Source organism: Trichosurus vulpecula, chromosome 7, assembly GCF_011100635.1.
Source record: "Trichosurus vulpecula isolate mTriVul1 chromosome 7, mTriVul1.pri, whole genome shotgun sequence".
NCBI lineage: Eukaryota > Metazoa > Chordata > Mammalia > Diprotodontia > Phalangeridae > Trichosurus > Trichosurus vulpecula.
In genome coordinates, this window is record NC_050579.1 from 122235584 (window position 1) to 122253926 (window position 18343).

An 18343-nucleotide genomic window follows, 5' to 3' on the forward strand; every position below is an offset into this window, starting at 1 on the left:
GAGAAGGTACTTGCAGCTGGTAGAGATAGCGCATTAGAAATTCATTTTTTCCTGTCATAATAACAAAGTGCTGAGCAGCGCTGGTGACATAGTTTCGTATGGGAAAACCCACAGAAGGGGCCAGCTGAGAGAAGCTGTTCTTTTCTCCGATATTCCTAGTCGGGTAGAACCATCCTCAAAAGGAAAAGGGGGCCTTGTCTCATTTAGACATCTAATTGAAAGTGGCAAAAACAAGTCCGTCCTCCTCTCCCCCTTCTTCTCCTGAATGTCCTGAATGGCATTTTATACACAGAATTCCTGCTTCAAGGGAGTTAAGTTTCTTTCTGGCTGGAGACGATTTTGGCCCCAGAATCCTAAGAGCTCAGAGAAGAACAAGAACAAACAAGAACAAACTTTGTTTTCTCGCATTTCCCTCTGGAGAAAGTTTCTAAGAAGCCAATGTTTCTGAGGCAGTTTGTAAATACTGATTTAACTGAGAGGAAAGGAAAAGGAGAAAGCAGATCGCTTTTAGAGCAAACAGACCTTATTTAAGCACGCTTTAGCCAGTGTTCCTCCAGTTAATGCAAACATCTCTGTTGCCAGCCAGGTACATAGAGAAAAAAGGAGGATGACATGTAAATTACAAAGAAAATGACAAAAATTCTGTCTAATGACTGTAAGGATACTACAAAGCTATTTGCTCAACTCTGATCTGTGACAATCAGCTACCCATGTCAGGGAGAAATAAATATAATTCCCTAAAGAAAAAACAGTTCAGTTTTAGTAGCCAAGATCAGTGATTCTCAAACTTTTTGGTCTCAGGTCCCCTTTTATACTGTAAAAAATTATCAAAGGTGCTCAAAGAGTTTTCATGTGGAATATATTTAAATATTTATCATATTAAATATTAAAACATAATTGTATTATTATGAAAATAGTTTTGACCTCTCAGATCCTCTGTAAGGCTGAGGAACTCCCATACCACACTTTGAGAACTACCTCTTTAGATAATAATAGAAAAATAAACAAAAAAAACCAGTTATCTTTGTCAAGCATAAGGAAAACAAAAGCAGTGAAGATGTTAGGGATTTTTTTTTTCACTCCTAATAATACCAGGATTATGAAGCCCAGGAAAGACCAATCTTGGCCCCAAAAGAAAGATATGAGAATGCACTTCTTTCCTTTTTTTTTAGAGAACTGGGGGACTATAGACATAGGACTCTACATATAATGCTAGGCTTTGTCTAACTGTTCTCCCCGCCCCCCCGCCATTAAAATTTTTTTTAGTGTAAAAGATAACTCCCTTGGATGGTTGCTTGCCAAGATTTCTAAAGTTAATGCAAATGCTGGCTAGGATACATATAAAAACGTAGAGGATGTAAAAGTGAAAGCTATCAATAAAATCTTTAAAAATCTAAATTTAAAAAGAAATTTGAAAAAGAAATGCAGAGAGGAGAAAATAAATAAAAGTCATGATATGCCTTTCTAAATTAAGAATTTATATACTTGGATTGCTGGACTTGTCACTCCATTATACTAAAGCTATGGTTTATTTAATAGAGTGTTAGACTTGTATTCAAAAGCCTTGATTTCTTGTCCTAATTCTGCCACTTATTGACTATGGAACCTCAATTAAGCCACTTAATCTTTCTGAGCTCCATCTGCCTTCTCCATAAAACTAAGGTATTGATAGTTACCTCTGTACTATTGTTTTAAGAAAAGCCTTCTGTAAACTGAAAAATGCTCTTCTGATGGAAACTGCTGTTATCATTAGCAGTCACTTCGGTGCAGGTTGTCAGAGGATTCTGGTAGTTTTTATACTTTTCATATTTTTAATTGCTACAGATATTAATATCAAGCCAGGTTCAAAAGATTCTGACTTTCCTTGTTTTGGGCAAAATGGAGTACGTAAGGAAATATGAAAAAAACTTCTTGACTCACAACACCATCCGGTTTGCCTAATTACATTAGTCCTCCCTGACATCCTGAAATCCCTCACTTAGAGTAGGGAAAGCTAAACAGCTACTGGAAAGCCTGTCCCCACCATTCAATGTAAACCAGCAGGGGTGGCTAGAGAACAACCCAGGAGGCATTCTCTTTTTAAGAATGGTGCAAGCACAAAGTCAGCATCCCCGTATGGAAACCCAAAGGATGCAGGGAGGATTCAGAAATTTGAGAAGCACTTGGAGTAAGTAGCTAGACAAGACAAGATGCTTAATTTAAGGGGATAGGATGAACTACTGGTGAAGAAAGACATTATGATTAAATGGACTGTGTAGAATTCTCTATCTTTCGGAAGAGCATCAGATCTGGAATAGAAGGACCTGGCTTTGAATCCCAGATTTGCTACTTAGCACCTGTGTGATTTAGGGCAGGGCAAATCACTTCACTTCTCCGGGACTCAGCTTCCTCATCTGTAAAATAAAGGAGGTAGACTAGAGGATCTCTAAGATTCCTTAGAACTTTACGTATTCCACATACTTATATGGAACCACATGTCCCATATAAGGATAGCAGCTTGCAGATAAAAACCAGTTTCTGAATTGATTGAGAAACAATTAGTAGTTTGTGATCATCCACCTCTCTTAAGTAAGTTCCCTGAAGACCCTAGAAGATAGTCCATTCCCAAGGAGGATGGATGAGACAAGGGGGCAGGGGACAGAATGCAAAGCCCAGTTTGGGGTTTTGATCGGGCTTGGAAGGTGACGTTCCCTGATTTTACTCCACTGACAAACTACCCAAAAGCTTCCTAATAATTTCTACATCTTTTGGTTAATCATCCTATAAACTGCTACTCCTGTTGCAGCCACTGCTGGAGTAAAAGCTTTAGCTCCTGGTCAGCTGTTCCAGGTTAAACATCAGTTCCAGGAGGACAGTCTCGAAGTTATCCTTCTCATCTTGCTGCTGTCTATTGTGTTGAGGGTTTTGTTGGGAATTTTTTTTTGGCCCTGATTGTAAATGTTTTGAATTTAACAGACACCCAAATTCATTAAATGTGTGAAATGATGGGAAAAAAAGTGTGAAATTGTAACAGTCGGTTTGTGGTTGATTAATAGAAATCTCTTCTAACAATCCCCAGAACCTTCTGGGGGTCATTGGAACAGAGCAGCTGTAAAGACAGCAGGAGAGATTTAGCCATCGCCCAATGGGGGCTGTGCAGGGTTCTGAGCAAGTGGGAAGTGTCCCATGCATGAGTTCAGGCCAGTGGGAGAGGATTGGCCACTGCACTGTCAAGTTAATACACGAATCAATCAGCAAGGTGCTTGACACTTAGGCATAGTAGAATCCTTTCTTTCCATAAGGGAAATTAGAGTTTTAAGGAAGCACAGGGCCTCTATAACAAGGACATTTTACCCACTTTTCATGGTTTTGTCTGTTAAATCCTCATTACATAGGCTGATTGCTTATCCCATGAGCAGAAATAGACAATCCAAACTATCTCAGAATCCTTCAATACTCTTCAACAGCTCAAATTTACTGAGCATGCCACTTATGGATTGGACTGGATCCCACAGTCCCCTGGTGTAGATACACCAAGTCAGGGGAGAGAGGAGAGTGCAAAAAGCCCTCTAAATGTTGAGGAACCATATTTTCCATTTCTTTGCTTCCATTCACTCTCTAACCCCAAACTTGTAGTCACTCTCCCTCTTTGAACCTCTCTCGCAGCCTAGCGTTCTGTGGCTGAAAGAAAAAAAAAAAGCTTTCGGAGAGGTACAAAGGGGACATCAAAGTAAATGTCCTCACATTGACATAAGGCTAGAATAATGGTGACCTAGCAGCTAGAGACTTGGCCAAATGCTGAAAGTAATTCACGCCACTCACTAACAATGGGGGATGTGTGACAATGATATATACCAGAAGACCGAGGACAGCTACTTTGTGGGGGCTTCGATGCCCCACAAACCCAATTGTAGGCAGATCAATACTGTCATAAGACAATTATCAAAGACCATCAGCACATCATATTTTCATACCATAAACAGCTCAAGGCGCCAGGGATGGCTTTCCTACAGAAAGCACATAGCATAAATTTGAAGGGTGTGAAATTGACATGATTAATAATTATAGTTATTAGCACATGTGCCAGCTGCTCATGTATGGTTTATCCCTTGATTTATGGTGCCATAAATGCCCATATCTCCCTCTGATGCAGAATCAAGGGGCACACAACCGTGGGCAGAATGTGCCTCTCTCATTGCCAGGAGTTTCACCACAAATAAAAGAAAAAAGTGGGCTGAAAATCACCCTGGATCAGTAGACACCTCGGTGAGAGGGAAGCGGGCCTTTTGTTTTCCAGGCTGCTTTATCGGCTGCTGAAACCTGTCTACTCAATGTCCTCAAAGCCTTTGAAGTTTGGACTGAAGCTAACAAGGGGCTATAGTTTTTCCGGCCCCCTCTCACTCCTTCACGCTGTTGCCAGGCTGCAGACAATCACTATATATATTACAGATGAAACCATGAGGACTAACAATAGAAGAAGCAAAAACTAATCTTTTAGGTGCCAGAAGTTAAAGCTTTTGTTGTCAAACACAATTTGAGAGGAGTTTTCCTGGCTTTTCATAAAGTCAGCAGAGACGTGGTTAGAAAAGATGTGCAAACAACTTAAATATCTAAATCTGAGCTCCTACACAAATCAAAGTACAAAGATTTTTTTCCATTAATGAGCCTGGCTAAATTTTGATCAGAAATTCTCAACTGTTTCTCATGATTTATGTGCTGTTCATTGACATATTCAAGAAAAAATACTTGTAGAATGTTAGAAAATGTGGCCTTTTTTGGTGGGGCTCTTTATAGGTCCTTTATTTTTAAAAATAATCCTTGAAATAAAAGCATTTTCCTCACAGGGAAAAAAAAAATAATCCTTGAAGATCGAGTAGAGGAGAGGTAGAAAGAGGCTAATACTTTTGTTCATTTTAGGAGAACTTAATTTTATAAAGATGAGGGAAATAGGCAAAGTTGGACGGAAAAAGAAGACCAAAATCCAAAAAACAGTTGCCATGTTTTCTAAAAAGACCAAGACTCAAACCCTCAAGTCAAATAATTTAAAGGATTGTAACCAAAGATTATAGGAAGGCCATTTTTGATGAACTATTATCCATGTCTTACCCACTAGGGATATGCTCCAGAGGCTTTGTCCTGGGTCTTCTTTTCTTTGTCTCCTAGCCCTGTCTTGGTATTCTCATCAATTCCCGTGGGCTCCATTGTTATCCCTATACAGATGACTCTCAGATCTAGATATTTAGCTCCACTGACTGCCTGATGGATATCTCCACCTGTATTTCCTATGTGCTTCTCAAACACCACGTTTAAAATGGAACTTAGCTCCATCTTCCTCCACCCTCATCCTCAATCGACTATTCCTCTTAACTTATTTCTGTAGAGGGCACCACTACTCTTTCAGTCATCCGTGATTACAACCTCAGAGTCCTACTTGATTCCCCTTCCCCCTCAACACCCATAGTTAATCTTATCTTGAGTCTCTATCTTTCTCTTACACTCAGCTAACACCCTCCTTCAGTCTCCTGGACTACTGCAATAGCTTCTTGGTCTTCCTGCTTCTAGTTTCTCTCTCTCCTCCTATTTATGATACAGTTGCCAAATCGCCTTCTGACAACATCACTCCCCTGCTCAGGAGTCTTCAGGGGCTCCCTAGTGTGTTTAAAATAAAATACAAGTAGCATCATTCCTTGGTTCCAACCTGGTTTTCCAGATTAATTTCACATTATTTCCTTTTTTCATACATGTTACTGTCTGGTCAAACTGACCTACTCACTATTTGCCATTCAGGTTTCTGCCTTCTCTCTTCATGTCTTACTCTCAAGGTCTCTCTTAAGAACTTTGGAATTGATTGTGTGACAAGGGAGACACTGACACAAGACTGTCCAGCATGGTGTGCCCACAACAAAAAAAGAGCTGTGCTGTATGAGCAAGCAAAATTGAAGTGGTTCAAAAGAAATGTGATATGCTCAAATTTAGAGAATCCACCCCAAATGTTCACATGGACTATTTGTGCTCAACCTGTGGTAGAACATTCTGAGTTCCTATTGGTCTGACACACCGTACCTTGACTCTAACACAGTGATATCATTTTGGTCCTCTTTGAGAACGAAGGACAACAACCAACCTTTGCCCAGACTATCCCCTTGTTTCTGAAATCCTTCTTTCCTCTTACAAGCTTCAAGACTCAGGTCAGCTACTAAATGAAGTCATTCTGAATCCCACTAGTTGATGTGCCCTTTCCTTTTTAAAATGATCATATATTTGCTTATCTGTTTATATTTTATATCACCCTCATTAAAATGTTAGCTTCTTAAGCATAGGCATTGTCTTTGCATCCCTAGCACATTATACAGTGCTTCCCTATAGAAGGTACCTAAGAGATGCTTGCTGAATTCCATTGAAATGAACATGTTCATAAGCCTTGTACAGCAGAAAGAGTATGGAATTTGGGTGCAGAGGATCTGGATTCAAATCCTGTATGTGACATTTATTATCTGTCATGACTTTGAGTAAGTTCTTTAACCTTTTTGGGCCCCAGTTGCCTTATTTAAAAAATAAAGTTTAGACTGGATCATACATTTTAAGTTGAAAAAAGCCCTTAGGAGTAATCTATTTTACAGATGATGAAACTGAGGTCCCAAGGGCCCAAGTGTATTGCCCTGAAGTCACACAAGTAATAACTAGCAAAGTCAGGATTTGAGCCCAGGTCCCGTGACTTCAGACTTAATGGTCCTACCCCTGTACTGTTCTACGTCCTTTGGCTGAGATGGCCTTTCAGCTCAAAATCTATGGTCCATAGGTTTCTAACCTAGCCCCTGAGAAGGAATTGCTTGAGAGAGGGGAGAAGAGCCAGGTCTTGGCCTTGGCCTCAGTCTCCATCTTCTCCTTGGTGTCCTTGCTCCCCTTGGCCAGAGGAGCCTCATGAACTTCAGAGGACCAGAGAATTTGGATTTTTCATCATCAGCCTAGCAGAGTCAGTGTCTGCACTGGAAGCAGAGAGATTCAAGTCTTTACGATGAGTATGGCCAAAAAGCTATGCCATGCCTAAAGGGGCTTTCTTGAGTGTCCCACAAAGGGGAAAAAAAAGGACTTCCAGGAGTCAAGAACTATGTATTACCCCTTTTGCCACGTGTTCTCCAAACTGTGGTCTACTTTCCCCTTAACTTTATATGTTCTTATAAGAGAATGTGATACCCACTTTTGGAGAAATATTTTGCACTAGTTTGTTTTTACTATATCATCTTAGTAAATACCTCTTTGTTAAAGATAATTAAATCTGGCTGAGTAACTGATTCCATGGGAAGAAGCACACTGGTAGGAGCTCATAAATTATGGGATTAGAGAGGCATTCCACAGCTTCTCAAGACTACCTTCTCCTTGGCCCCTGAAGGAACACAGTAACGATGCTCTGGGGTCCTGCTTACCAGTGCATGGGGATTGGGAGAACAGCTATAGAGTCTATGCTATAAAAGCATTATTTTGGATTTATTTATTTATATATTTCCATAACCTCAGTGATTTAGCAGAAGGGATTAAATAAGCTAGAACCATGACAGATCCTGAGTATAATTTACCTTAGAACTATCATAGAAAGACCAGTACTATCAGAAGCTATTCAGGAACCCAGTCTCCTTTCAGAGTCAGAATAGGGGTGTGGCACAGGTGTGATGATGCATGCTCACAATCCTCTGCCACTGGGGAGACTGAGGCTGGTGGATCTCTTGAACTTGGGGGTTTTGAGCTGCAGTGAGCAAAGCTAATAAGTATCCACATGAAGTCTGGCAATGATATGTTAAGCCCCTAAGAATATGAGGGGATATGGGGTGGACCAGGCTGCCTAAGAAGAGGCACAGTGGCCAATTCAGAAACAGAGCGGGTCAAATCTCTGGTGCTGATCAGTAGCAGGATGATGTCTGTGAGTCACCTCTGCACTCCAAATCTATGTAAGATAGGGAGACTCAGTCTCCAAAACAATGAGAATGAGATTGATGAAAAGTTCGTTAGGTCCCATGAACACTTCACCAGAATTTGCTGCAGCACAGATTTCCCTAACTTATTACCCTGAACTTCTGCTCCAATGCACTCTATCCTTTTTTTGCGACTCGAGTGCCCACTGACCTTCTTGCATACCTTGACTCATAGCATACTTTCTCCTCCTCTAGTCTAAGCCTCTGACTCCCTGAGAATGACCTGTTTGACTTTTACTTGTTTGTTTATTGTTTATAATTGATAGCTCTCTTCTTTCTTACCAACAGAAGATTCTCCAGCTTCAAGTCCACAGTCCTTACTGTTGGCATCAGCGCTCTGTTGGCAAAGGCCCTCTGTTCACCCCAGCTGTGTCCCGCCCACTAATAATTTACATTTAATTAGTTCTTTAAAGTTTCCAAAATGCCTTCTTTACTTTTTTTTCATTTTATTTCACAACACCAGATGAGGTAGCCAGTACAAGAATTATTCCCATTTTAAAGATGAGAAAATTGAGGCTCAATGGTCATGTATAGTAAACAGTGGAAATGATATTTAAACTTTTTTTTTTGCTTCCATTACATCTTCTGTAAAGTGGAGATGCTAATAGCACCTACCTCGCAGGTTTGTTGTGAGAATAAAATGAGGTAAAATTTGTAATGTTCTTAGCATAGTGTCTAACACGTAGTAGGTGCTTAATAAATGTTTATTTACTGATGTTTATCGGCTAAAGCACTTTGCTAATCTTACATGACATCATCACCATTATATCATCATCTCCCATAATTCACAATGCAACATCTCTATGAAAATATTGTGAGTCAAAGAAATTAGATTTTGTAGAAGTGAGCATCTGGGTATCATTGAAAGTGCTAAGAAATTTCTCCAGTGCCTTCCAGACTCATCTCCTTCCTCTCCCCAGTTCTAGAACAGCTCACTGTTCATATGCAGAAACTGCCCAATATATACATAGAGACTGACTGACCAGTTCAATCAGTTGCCCATTATGATACCTCCATCCAACTGCATGACATAATCAGAACAATATACACTTTTCATTTTTGCCTACTTTGCTTTTCTTACAGGGATGGCTTGATTAATCTTATTAAAAATTATGGAACTAATTAAGAAGACCTGGTAGTGTTTTAGTTCTACGCAATTAGCACAATGTTGTCTAAAAATAGAAGAATCTGTAAGATCTCTGTAATATAATGCTTTTTGTAATCAAAAAACTAAAGATGTAGTGGGATCATATATTTTTTCTATCTCAATATCAGTAACTGCCATCTCACATACCTACTTTCTCATTTCCATAAAATCTTAGGAGCTGTATGCATGTATCAATAGTATCCACAATGCAAGCATGAGAGTAGAGTAATCAGGTTTCCCAAACTTTGCAGATCTGCCCTATTTCATGTAATTTGCTAGTGTGGTTCCAATTTCATTTACCAGTGTCATCAGGGACTCTCCCTAATCTGCTCTGACTAGAGTACACCCCATTAGACTGTTTTGGAGCTGAACTGAGCTTCCCCAACTGCTTCCAGGGAAACATGTGCTCAGTGTCACAGGATTCACTGGATTCTGATGACTCTGGAGGAGAGAGTGAGTCTGATGACTTTTCACAGCTCTGCCTCCCTCAAATCCAATCCACTCGAATGTAAAGACTTCACCCTCCTGATGTCATTGGTCCTTTTCTAGAATGAAGGACGAACAACGATAGCCCAAACTATCTGACTTGGGATGACACAATAGTAATTCCTTGTACCCTGTGGTGGCAGCAAGGGGAGGGACTGGCCACTGAGCCAGGAAGACCACTCAGTCAACTCAGTAGAACTTAAAACGTTCTAAGGATTTGAACAAGCAGTTCTCAGGGGAAAACAGTTAGATGAAAAAATACTCCAACACATTAAGAGAAAAAAGCAGATTAAAGAAACTCTGAGATTCCATCTCATATACATCAAATTGGTTAAGATAACGAAAAAGAAAAATGACAGCTGTTCGAGGGACTTCAGCCCATTTATAAACTGTTGGTGGACACGTGAATGGGTACAGACACTCTGGAAAGGCAATTTGGAATTATATACATAAAATTATCAAACAGTGCATGTGCTTTGAACCAGTTATACCATGACAAGGCTTATATCCCAATGAGATCAAAGAAAGAAGAAAAGCTCCTATATGCACAAAAGTATTTATAGCAGCTCTGTTTTCTGATGGCAAAAAATTGGAAACTAAGAGGATACTCATCAATTGGGGAACAGCTGAATAAACTGAGGTATGTGAATGGAATATTATTGTACTATAAGAAAAGAAGAAACAGATGATTTTCAAAAGACATAGGGACTTAGATGAAGTGATACAAAATGAAGTAAACAAAACCAGAAGAATAATTTATACTATAATATTAATGTAGTAAAAAGTAATAACTTTTCAGACTTTATATAAACTTGTAAAGAAAAAAAAGCAGAACTTGGAGAACAATTTAAAAAACAACAACACCATAAAGACAAACAACTTTGAAAGCTGTAAGAGCTCAAATCAATGAAAAGACCATCTCTGATTCCAGAGGATTGGTGATGAAAAATACTATCTACTTTATGATGTAGAAATATATATAAATATAATATTATGTAAACATATTAAATGTTATATTATTGTATAATTATATTATGTTGTAATCATATATATGAAACATATTAAAAATTCTGCATCCTAAATCCATCACTTCTCATCAGTAGGTAGATAGTATGTTTCATCACCAATCTGGAATCCTGGATGGTCTTTTCATTGATTTGAGTTCTTACACCTTTCAAAGTTTTTCTTTACAATGTTGTTTTATCGTGTTGTTTTTTGGGGGGATTTTGGCATTTTTTAGTTTTGGTGTTTTATGGTATTGTCATTTTATAAATTGTTTTCCTGGTTCTGCTTATTTCATTCTCTCTCTCTCTCTTTCTCTCTCTCTTTCTTTATGTATGTATATGTATGTATGTATGTATGCCATACATATATACACACACACACACGGCTAGGTGGTACAGTGAATAGAGCATTGGACCTGGAGTTGGGAGAACCTCAGTTCAAATCTGGCCTCACACACTTATCAGCTGTGTGACCTTGAGCAAGTCACTTAACCCTGTTTGCCTCAGTTTCCTCATCTGTAAAATGAGCTGGAGAAAGAAATGGCAAACTACTCCAGTATCTTTGCCAAGAAAGACTCAAACGAGGTCACAAAGCATCGGACACGACTGAAACAAGTAAACAACGACATATAAATATATATGTATATACACATGCATATTTATACACACAAATACGTATGTAAATGTGTGTATATACGCATATATGTTTATACACACACATATATACGTACACACACACATACACATACACATATATATACACACACATTCCCTCATTTGAGATCACCAAAGAAGCTTGATTTGGATCACCTGCTAGCATTCACACATGACCAGTTCAATAGAGGTGCACAGTAGAGAACCATCACTTCAATTTTGATAGACTAGCTATCTCATAAGAAGACTCTGAGGTATGGGACATTCACCCAATTTAAGTGCATAAATTAAAGGAAGGCAAGAGGCAGGAAGAATAGAGAAGCTGTAGCAAATCCAAAATTCACAGCCACAAAGGTCAGCCACTATCACTGCTCTCTAGATCATTAGTCTGGAGCTTGTTTACCCATTGAAGCCAAACGCTATATAATAAAAATATTAATAATAATATTATAATTATATATGTGTTTGGTATAGACCTGTGTTTTCACTGGTGTATGGATCTTCCCTCCACCAATACAGATTAGAGAATTGTCTGTCACACAGATTCAGCCATTGGATTGGTGAGTGATTTGCCCACCATCATACAACCACTCTGTGTAGGAGAAGATGAACCCTGGTCTTCCTAACTCTAAGGCCTCATCTTTCCATTCTACCATGAAACTTCTCACAACAGTGATACCAACAGCTGATATTTTTACAGAGCTAAGTTTTGCAAAGCACTTTAAAGACATCACCTCATTTGAACCTCACAGTGACCCTGTGAGGTAGCTACAAGGGGTGTTAATGTCCCTCTTCTACAGATGAGAAAACTGAAGAGTAGTTAAGTGACTTACCTACATTCATATAGCTTATGTGTATCAGAGGCAAGATTCAAACTCAGGTATTTTAGACTCCAAGATCCAGACACTACATTCCCTCACCTTCTAAATCCAATTTTCAAGAATCTTGGATAATCATTAGAGTATCTGGCAATGTGCCCTACAGGTAACAGCTTTTAGCTCTACACTGCCAAGAAAGTTAAATATTTCACTGAATATACAGGCTTTCTCTCATACCGACAGATCTTTTTAAGGCCTATAACCAACCCATAGCATTGTGCCATGTCTATTAAATGATCCATCATCTTTTACATGTCTTCATGCCCATGTCCTCAGAGGCCTCAGTCATCAGCAGACAACAGCTCCTGGCTTACTGCTCCAAGCACTTCAAATGATGTTCATAGATGGTTGAGTTGGAAGAGTTTCCTGGAGGACTGGAAATGTGGCCTAACACCAGTTTTCAGATCCCTTGTCACATCCTTGAACCTGGCGACAAAAAAAGCAGATTAAATAAAACTAGGCCTAGTATATGGCCCCTTGTCACTTTGTCAGTAACAGAGAATTAATTAGACAGATCATCAATCCTGACACAACTGGCAGCCTATCATGCAGCCAGCAGAGGATTTTAGTGAACTTCTCTGAGCAGCCAAATTGGCATAGAGGCTGTCATAGTCCAGACCTACTAATGATATGAAATACTTTTCTAAGGGCTCTTTCATCCCATGGCCATAGAACCAGTCCATCTACAAATATTTATTGAATATCTACTAGGCACAAGGTGTCTTTCAGAAACGTTAAGTGATTTGTCTCTGGTTACATAGTAAATGCTCGAGGTGGCATTTGAACCTAGGATTGTCATTTTTTGTTTTTTATGAAAGCAAATCTAGTAAGATTCCCACTTTGCTATGCCTCCAAGAAATGCCTGAGCTATATCATGTTATCTGGCTAGGGCAGACAAGAAAGAATCCAAGGGATCACTTTCCATTAGCATAATCAGGGAGCACTTCACACAGAAGACACAAGCAGGAGTATGCAGGAACCAGCTCATACCCACTCATTAGAGCCATTTTATTACATTTCCAATGTTAGCAACCACTACAAATTATGGTTTGAGTTATCATTTAATTGATTGTCCAGACTTAATTAAGTACTGGACAAAATGTTAGTAATGAAGATTAAACTTAAAATTGTCTCATTTTTGGATTGTTAACTGACACACCCTAAGCAGCACCATTTTTGTTTGATATCTTCACCTAGTAAAGATGAGAGCATTTTGTTATAATAACTAGAGTTGGGATGACAGACGTCCTCTTACACAAAACTGTTTCATTTTTCAACAAATTCTTGCTACCTCTACACCTACCTTCTCTATACTTTCTTCAGCTTTCTTCTCCAAGGTCCCATCCAGCTAGAAAGCTTTTGATGTGTTCTTTTCCTTCTTCCAACTGATCCATGTAGTGGTAAATATAACTTATAATGCTTCATAGCTCTCTGGAGGCAACATCTGTTTCCTACTGGCTTTTGAATAGAGCTAATGGAAAATGTGATAAATTTAGACAGTGAATTTGTGTTCAATTCTCAGTTCTTCCACTGAATAGCTATGTGACCTTGGTTGTGACTTGGACTCAGTTCCTGTGTGAAATAAGGGAGTTAGACTAGCTGGCTTATTTAATGCCCTTCCAGCTAAGAGGTGCAAAATAGATATAGAGCTTTGGGCCCAGAGTCAGAAGGACTCAATTTCAAATCTATACTCAATCAGTTACTAGCTGTGTGACCTTGGGTGGGTCACTTAACCTCTGCCTCAGTTTCCTCATCTATAAAATTGGAATATAATAGCACCTACCTCCTAGAGTTTTGTGAGGATCACATGAGGTTATAATTATAAAGCACTTGGTACAGTGCCTGGCACATAGAAAGCGTTATATGAACATTATATGTATTGTCGTTCAGTTCTTTTCAGTCGTGTCCGACTCTTTGTGACCCCATTTGGGGTTTTCTTGGCAAAGACACAGGAGTGGTTTGCCATTTCCTTCTCCAGCTCATTTTACGGATAAGGAAACAGAGACCAAAAGGGTTAAGTGACTTGCCCAGGGTCACACAGCTGGTAAGTGTCTGAACCAGACTGGAACTCATATCTTCCTGCCTACAGGCCCAGCACTATACCCACTGTGCCACCTGGCTGCCCCATGAACGTTATATCATTTCTCCTGCATAATGTTATATAATATCCCGGGTTAGGATATTCCAATCCTAGGTTATCTTCCATTTGCTCTCTCTCTCTCTCTCCACACACACACACACACACACACACACACACACATATTTCTTATATGTGCCTTTTTATTTACATATTATCTCCTCCATTAGAATGTAAGTTTCTTGAGGGTAGGTGGTTTTTTTTTTCATTTTTTGCCTTTCTTAGTATCCCCAGAACTTAACACAGTGGTGCTTAGCATATAGTACACATTTAAAAATACTCGTGGCGGGGGGAGGGAAGAAAAAAAGGGAGAAAAAGAAATTTACATTATAACTTTATTATATATTTAAAAGGAATAGCAAGTCGTACATAATAGATTTGCAGTTTCATGCTCAATCTTTTTTTATCATGTTATAGTATAGAAATGCTTGTTTTATTCCATAAATTAAAAATAAAAATGCCTGTTGATTGAATGAGTGAACCCCTGTAAGGGAAATTATTCCTCCTACCTAGAAATGCAGAAAACATCCAGTTCCCTACAAGGAAGCACAGTGGGAAAAGCACTAGTCTTAGAGTCAAAAACCTGGGTTGAAATTTGAGCTCTGCCATTTAACGGCTTTGAGATCTTAATTAAATCATTTCTAGCATATGATCTCTAAGGTCCTTTGCAGCTCACACAAGAGAGCAGGGACTCAGTTACTCAGTGAAGTGGGGCAAGGATTTTCTGAGTTCTTGGATTTTTTCATCAATGCCCAATCAATCTCTGGGAAACCTTTCAGAAGCATCAGATCCCTGTGAGCAAAGGGTACTGAGTTCTTTGTTGACATTTGAAGTTGTAGCTATAAGGTTACAGCGATGGTCACTCTCACGCAAATTGGAGCCATCTTCCAGGGGCCACAGCTGCCGTATAAAGGCATTTTTCTTTGCTTCTTCTCCAGCAACATGTGGCTGCTTTTGTCCTTTTGGATTGTGAATCCTTTGCTCTTCCTAGCTCAGGTCTATAGCCAGCTCCTGGATACTATCAACGTTAGCTTTCTGTGCTTTTCCAGAGTCTTCTGGGCATCAAAACCAGGACTTGGCTCTGTTGCTGTTCATTTGTATTGTATTCTTTGTGACCCTATTTGAGGTTTCCTTGGCAGAGATACTGGAATGATTTGCCATTTCCTTATCCAGCTCATTTTACAGATGAGGAGCTGAGGCAAAGAAGGTTAAGTGACTTGCCCAGGGCCACACAGCTAGTACATGTCTGAGGCTGGATTTGTACTAAGACAGATAAGTCTTCCTGCCTCTAGGCCTGGCACTCTATCCACTATCCACCTAGCTACCTACTTAGTTGAACTTGGTTCTACTATGTTCCAATTGAATCCTTTATGGTGATTCTGAAAATAAATTGTCCACAGTGCAAGGAGAAGTTGATTCAGGACTATCCTCACCGCTGCCTGATGCCACAAAATAGCCTCAGGTCTCCTATGTTCCTTCATGAAAATAGTCATGATGGTCATGTGTAGGTGTGGGTGTGTGTGTGTCTGTGTCTGTCTGGCTCTCTTCCGGTGTCTGTATGTGTGTGAATTATTTCTCCTCTCCTCTCACACAGTCATCTTTCAGATGCTCATTCCTTCTTGCCTGGACTATTGTATTAGCCTTCTAATTGGTCCCTCTGTTTCATCTCTCCCCTCTACTGCCCATCCTCTACAAACTGACAAAATGATATTTTCAAAACACATGTCTGACTGCTCAATGAGCTCCAGTAACTCCCTATTATCTCTAGAATAAAAATTAAAACTCTCTTATTTAGTATTTAGGGCTCTTTACAAGCTTGTTCCAGGCTTATTACACAATTCCTTCTCCGTACATTCAGATTGACTCAAATTGGCCTTTTTTGTCATTCTTCACACCCAATATTCTATCTCTGGTGTTTGTGTCTTTTCAGACTGACTCTCTACCATGCCACCTCTGCCTCCTAGAATCCCTAACTTCCTTCAAGGCTCAGTTCAGGTGTTACCTCTTAAACGAGGCCTTCCCTGATCCCACCCACTCTCCCAAGAATAATGCTTCTCCACTTGAAATGAATTTGTATTTCATCTGTATATATTTTGGACATATGTATATAGACATATTGTTTCCCTGGTTAGACTGTAAACTCTCTGAAGTCAGGGTGGTTTCATTTTTGTTTTTCTTTCCCTAGCACCTAGCACCACACTAAGCACATGGTATGTGCTTAAAATGCTTGTTGATTGATTTGAACCCTAGTGACATTTCTTCAATATCCTCTATGCTGAATAAAGTCTATTTGGATGTTTCTGTATATTCTCCCTTCAAATTCTGAGCATCAAGTTATGCTTCAGAGAGTAGGTATTTGCCAATTCAGCTTCATAAACATTTATTAGACACCTTTGAGTAAAAAAGAAAAAAAAGCAACCGACAACGTGCCAGTTACCAAGGATCCAAATAAGACAAATACACAGTCCTTGTGCTCAAGATGCCTCAATGAGTATACAGAACCTGCAAACCCTTTATAATTCTGACCATGACTTTCCTAATATTAGCTGTCCTTTAGAGAGAGTGGCAGTTTTTAATCTGGGGCCCAACAATGAATAGATTTCAGGTAGCTCATGAACCAGAATGGGAAAATAATTGCCTCTTTATCTTCATTGTCCTCTAACTGAAATTTAAACCTCTCCTTCAATTATGAATGTAGGCAACAGATTCTGAGAAGGGGTCCACTGGCTTCACTAGACTTCCAAAGGGGGTCCATGGCACACACAAAAAAGATAAAAACCTTTGATAAAGAATTTAAAGTTTTGCCAAATGCTTCACACTCATTATCTCCTTTGAACTTCACAACAATCCTGAGAGGTATATACTACAAGTATGATTATTTTCCATTTTACAGATAAGGAAACTAATAGAGATTAGGTGACTTGTCCAAAGATAGGAAATATAGGAGGTGGGACTCAAAGCCACGTCTTCCTGACTCCAGTTCCTATATTCTTTCCACTTCACTTGTTGGCTCCAAAAGTTGGTCTGGCATCTATTTCATCTCATCTTGGCAGGTTCTTTCCACTGCATTCTCAACTTTAATAAAATATTCCATCTGTCATCTCAGGCAAAGGCAAGAGCTGCTATTAAGTGAAAATAGTAGAGCAGACATATAATTCATTCTTTGTATCTGTCCATTAAGTGTGAAATCAAAGCGAGAGAACAGCTTAAATGTGATAACTGGCTTATGTTGTTTGGAATAGCACAATCGATCGATCAACAAATATTTATTGAGCAACCATTATTATGAGCAAGGCTCTATGCTAGGTATTGTGGGGGATACAAAAAACGCAGGTCACAAGAGCTTTGATTTACTCATTCATTTATTCAGCAAATACTTCTTGAGCTGGTTAATACATGTAAGGTATTGTATTGGGCTCTGAGAGACACATGGTCCCCACTCTCATGGAGCTTACAGTCTAACCGACGCAGGGTTTTTAAAATTTATTCAAGGAATATTCAGGGCAGGTTGAGTAAGGAGGGCAGGGAAGAGAGAGCATGCAATATATAATTTTTGTCAAAGTACTGACAATCATCTCTGTTGAAATATATCAAATTAATGTGCATCAAATATCAGTTTATAAATAATTTTCTAATTCACAAATAGACTTAGCCTTAACATGGTTCATGCCCTCCACCACCGCCACCACTACCATTACCACTCTTCCCCTGGCCATACACACTCTTGCATGCATGCGCACGCGCACACACACACAGACACACACACAGACACACACACACACACACACACACACACACAAGACCTCCCTCTTCAGAATACTTCCTAATTTCTTGTTGGAAGGACACCTCATTTTTCATTCTTAACATTTTCAGTAAATGAAATCCCAACCCAAGGCAAACTTCATTTTCCAACAAATTTTCATTGTGCTGCATCTACCCCTACTGTCTACATTTCTTTAGCTTTCTTCTTTATCGCTTGTAAAAACCTAAGGTAAGCAAGGAGAAGCAGAGAGTTTCAGAGTTGGAATGTACCCAACACTAACATGAAAGACCATCTCCTTTCAACACACCCAGCAATTGGCTAGCCAACA